Source organism: Cariama cristata, unplaced genomic scaffold, assembly GCF_000690535.1.
Source record: "Cariama cristata isolate BGI_N322 unplaced genomic scaffold, ASM69053v1 scaffold4036, whole genome shotgun sequence".
NCBI lineage: Eukaryota > Metazoa > Chordata > Aves > Cariamiformes > Cariamidae > Cariama > Cariama cristata.
In genome coordinates, this window is record NW_009623646.1 from 36,089 (window position 1) to 41,190 (window position 5,102).

General features: G+C 53.4%; 1 protein-coding gene across 1 annotated transcript in view; it reads left to right on the top strand.

Annotated features, from left to right (window-relative positions):
• CLEC19A (C-type lectin domain family 19, member A) overlaps positions 1 to 5,102 on the top strand; it is an 8,311-nt gene that overhangs the window by 679 nt on the left and 2,530 nt on the right. The gene's annotated exons all lie outside the window — the stretch shown is intronic.

The window sequence follows — 5,102 nt, forward strand, 5'->3', positions numbered from 1 at the left end:
GTGATGGTGACTGCTATGCCACTGAAGTTTCTTGCAAACTTTTTGACAGGGCTGGTGCAAGGGAGAGGTGCTGCTCTGAGTTTGTTTGCGCTCTGTTAGATTTATATGGGAATGTGAGCAGAAAGGGACTCCTTAAGTGCTGTTCTGTGAGTTCATGAGAAAAAGGATCGATAAGAGCCTGGCTTTCCTGCCAGACGCCTAATCTGTGGGAGCTTCGCCAAAACTAATTAAGGTGGAAAAAACCTCTGCAAGATAACTCCTATCTGTTAGTGCTGGCTGCAGGAGGGCTGTTGCTGGTGTCTGCCGTAGCCTCACAACTCCAAACATACTGGCAGAAGATTTGAAGCTGTAAAACCAGCTTGGTTTCATGACAGGATTTTAAAAAGCAAAGCCCTCTGTGTGAAAGGATGTCACTTCCAATGTGCTTCAACTGGTGTGTAGTATTTTACTTAGAAATTTGTAATATGAGCCTTAAAAAACACTTCAGAGTGTACATAATATTGCCCAGTTATTAAATGAGCTTCACGTCCGTCAGTGGATACTATCCCCTCCAGCCCTGTACATCCCCCAGGCACACGGAGACCAAAAACCCTCCCCTAATCTGCTTGTTTGGAACATGGATGCGAAGTATGTGACTTTTTCATCTCTTAATGAAAGACAAACGTTGCAAATAACATGAAGGTGGGATTGTTTGTCCTTAATGGCTATGGTGTCAGGGCTTAAGGACGTGCTCCTAAAGCCATGGGTGACCTGAGGCATCCCAGCAACATGCAATAGCACTGTCTTAGCCCCTGCCACACGGTCCTGCCCACCAACCCCCTGGTTTAATGCTTATTCTTTGGGTTTATTCAATCAAGAAGATGTGGGTTGGGGGATGTGTTGAGGCTGCAGTGGGATGGAGGTCTGGCTCAGCTGGCACTTTCAGCCCCCCAGCCTCATCACAGGCTGCTTCTGCCAAAGTCATCCTGCGGGGTCCTGGGGCTCCCCTTTCCCAGCCCTGTTGTCTCACCCATCCCCTATAACTGCCCACTGCTCCAGCAGTGCTGACACAGAGTAAGGGTGTGCTGCTGGCCCCTGCCATGGTCCCGAGCTGGTAGGAGGTGACTCGGTGTTGGTGAGGACCAGGATGCTTGTCCTGAGCCCAAGCTCCGACCGCCAGCTGGGGAGCACTCCCCATCCCTCACTGGGCATCGCAGCCCTCGGGTACCAGTGGGGGGGCTCTGCGGGCAGCTCTGCTGCGGGAAGGACCCAGCCTTCCACCTGACAGGGATCTCCTCAGCTCTTCTCCATTGGCATCAACTTCAGACAATCCTCTTGGGCGTTGATGGACACCCTCCAAACCCAGCTGCTTGCCAAGAGCTGAAGAGGTTCACTTGCTTTTTCAGGTCAGGCGGCAGCATTAGCTTATGGATGTGCCAAGGGGAGGTGTTTCAAGACCGTGCCTTTCAGTGAGGTGTCTCCTAACATCTCTAAGCTTTTTGGTAAGTCGTCAGTTGTTGATGAAGTGGAGCTCTTCAGTGCTCTGCAGCAAGAAGAGCATCTGCTGCCAGCACTGACCTGATCTGATCTGCTGTCCAAAACAGATAGAGCTGCAGCCCCCCAGGAGTCTTCCTTGCACAGGCATCTCTTGCCAACCTTGTCCTAGCCCCAAACTTCGTATCTCAAATCTGTGGATTGCTGGAGGTGAGGCAGCATTGCACCTGGGGCTGGAGCTGTTCAGGAAAATACCAGCTCCTCACCAGCTGAGTCAGCGGGAGACACACAGTTGGTATTTTATCTTTTTCAGTAGCATCCTGGAATAAAAAAAAAAAAATCTCATGAAACTGGCTGGGATTTTCTCAGTTAGTTATTTCTAATTGGAAAGTGGCCACTTGGGGAAGTGAAACTTTTTTGGCAGAGCAGTGCCAGCTTCTGCAAGATACTGACAAGTGATTTTCCTGGTGGTTCTGCAGTGGGTCTCAGCTAGTAAATAAATAAAAAGGCTCCAGTTTTGTTGGCACTGACACAAATACAGGGAGCACAGAACTCTCTTTCTGACCCCAAATTTTTGTTTTCTAGTTTTTCCGAGTTAGTAATAGCTGCCTGATATGAATCTTGTCTTCAACCAATTCTGGACATCTGTTTTGCTGGTGCTGCATTAAAACACGGCCCTGACCTTAAAACTGCTGCACTGTAAATAAGCAAAGGGAGGAAGGATTCTTGCCATCATTTCTCACCAGGAATTTGGGGACAAATGGATGAACTGGAAGGATTCTTGCCATCATTCGTCACCAGGAATTTGGGGACAAATGGACGAACTGACTTGGGGTTGGCAGGAGCCCCCATCCCGCAGGCAGTGGCTGTGCTGCTCCTGCCCTGTGCAGGGGAGCTGATGTTGCTGGGGGTGATGTTTTGCTGGGGTGCTTAAAAGTGAGGATCTGGCCTAAATAGCCCCAAAATGCTTCCTCTGTCTCCTTGTAGATCAAAATACCATCAGCAGCTGCTGGCTTGGGTTATGAGGTTTTTCTGCAGAGCCATGAGTGGGCTCCTATAGTCACAACTCTTATGTCCTTTCTGCTAAAAATAGCCCCCGAAGACCCCAGATAAAGCAACACCCCCAATTGTTCCTGCCTGTAAAACTGAGAGCAATAGTTCTCCAAAGACACAGCCAAAGCCTCTGATCCTGACCTAACAGAAAAGATGCTAATTAAACGCTGACCTCCCGTATTTTCCTTTTCGGTATATTTAACCTTAAATTCCTTCAGGCACCTCTGGTTCACTGAAGCTCGTCAAATTAATGCTACCTAATGGAAAGCAGTATGGAATAACAAAGAAGGACTGTCTCCGTCTCTGGCTCGGTTTCAGTTGCTCTGAACGAAACGAGGGTGATTTTCCCAGGCGATCAGGGTGCCGATGGACCCTGCTTGGAGCCAGGGCACTGGGACGCCTGCTGCAATTAGCACTTGGGAGCGAAGGGTCCCGTTTGCTGGGGATGCTGCTGGGTTAAGCCCCGTGAATTTTGCCACCATGCTGCTAGAGGTGAAGAGTTCGTCGGGGCACTTCACAGGCTCTATAATAAAACCCCAGTTGCTGGGAGAGCTGGCGGTGCCTGTCTGCCGCAGACCCCCAGGGTGCCCTCGGCAGAGGGGAGCAGCAACCTGGAGTCGCCGGGAGCTGGCACCGGATCCCAGCCCTGTCCTGAATGGGGGGGACGTGCCTCATCTGTGTCCCGGCGGTGACCCTCTGCCCGTGCTCTGCTTCGCTTTTGGTGGGGACAGGGACCTCTGGCCAGCATCATGGGGCGAGAAAGCCTTGGCTCCTGGGAAATCACATCAGCTCTCTGCGTTCCTGGTCCTTCTGCTCTATTGCTACAACAGAATAATCTGCATTTCCTAGGACTGTTCTAAGGCTTTTCCCAACGCAAGGATGGCCGGGTGTGAGTCAGAGAGCTGAACCCTGCATTGCCACTGAGCTAGCTTGCAGCTTGGCCACCCTCCCCTAAAGCTATTCTGCTTGTTTCCAGCCTGGTGTGCTTTATCTTTTTTCCTCCACAGCCCATAACTAGTGCCAATGAGGATGGGAGAGCTCCTCAAGTCCCTCGCTGCTCTTTGTTGCTGTGGGGTGCCGAGCTGCTCCCAGCCACGGTTCCTCCGGAGGGGGTGGCCGGGGGTCCTGAGGTGTTGTGATGGGGCAACAGCCCCGCGGGGCTCAGCAGTCAGCTTGGCCTCCGTGCCTTGCTCAGGAGGAAAAAAAGGCTCTTTGCGTTTGTGGTTTGTGGCCTGGGAAGGGGATGTGACAGGAGGGACCCGGGGGCTGGCTGGCGGCTGTTTGTAAAACACTCAGAGATCCCCCTGTGGAAAGAGCTGATGAAATACGGAATTATCACCCAGAGCCACCAGAACTGGTGCAGGGAAGGATTCGGCTCCATGAACGCTCCCACAGCTGCTTTGAATTCACCTCACCTCTCCTTTTCCCCACACCGATGCTGCCCTCGCCGCTCCCACGTCCCATGCTGTCACTAGTGGGGTTTTGCTCTCCCCACCCTCAGGGAAAGCCATTGCCCCCCAGCCCCTCAGTACCGGAGGCCCCGTAGCTCCACCCTGACCTCTCCGGGCCTGAGCCTGTTACCTGCTCGGATAGTTTCATGGCATCTGACGTCTGCCATAACCCCCTGCTCCCCCCGCCCCACCTGCCTCCCCGCTCCTTCTGGCAGCAGCACTGACCTCGGACCAGGACCCCATGGGGATGTGGGAACTGGCTCTGGGGGAGCTGGCAATTCCCCAAGGCTCAAAACCCAGCAGCTAAGAGAGTTAATCCTACGTGTCACAAGGCTTGGGGGTTACACGTGCGTTAGCGTTGGGTGCGTGCTGCATCCTCCCCGTGCGTGACATGGAGGAGGTCGGAGGGATGCGTTTAACGCCGCTGCAGTGTTTACACAGCGGCAACTGCAAAGGCTCCAAAAACCGGTTCTGCTCCCAAAATAACCTCTTTTGGGGTAACTTCCCTACCGTGCTGAAAAGAGGCAAGGGAGGAGGAGCAGCTCCATGGGCCCCAGCTCTTATCTGGTGGTGGGAGGCAGATAGCCTGGCACCGCTCCCGGTGGCACGCACGCCTCGCCCGGCTATTTATGGGCTGAAATCCAACACGTGCGTACGTGCGCGGCTGCGTCTGGGCCCAGGGACAGAGGGGATGGGGAGGGGGTTTGCGCGGAGGGAGGAGGTGCAAGTTGGCCTTGCAAGAGGTGAGAGCAGGAGGGCTGCGTGCGGCCATGGCCCCGCAGCCCCCGGCTGTCAGCTCCCATCCCAGCACAGCGGCTCTGGTAGCGCTTGATAGAAGCGAGAGGAGCCCTTATCTCGAGTTCCCCAGTAGCAAATGTCAGCGCCTGTATTTTAAGCACCCTCTACCTAAAAGAACATCAAACTGGCTTGAAATGTCCCTCCTGATTTAGGCAGATGCGAAAACCGAGAAACCCAGGGCTTTTGCAAAATGTGTTTCGACTGTTACAAACTTTTGCACAGGTTCTGCAACAGTTGGTTTTCCCATGCATGTCTTTGGGGGTTATTTGCCAGGGTGAGGTGGGGAGAGCGGGGCTGGGCACTGCTGCTCCGCCGCCTGCTCGGCTG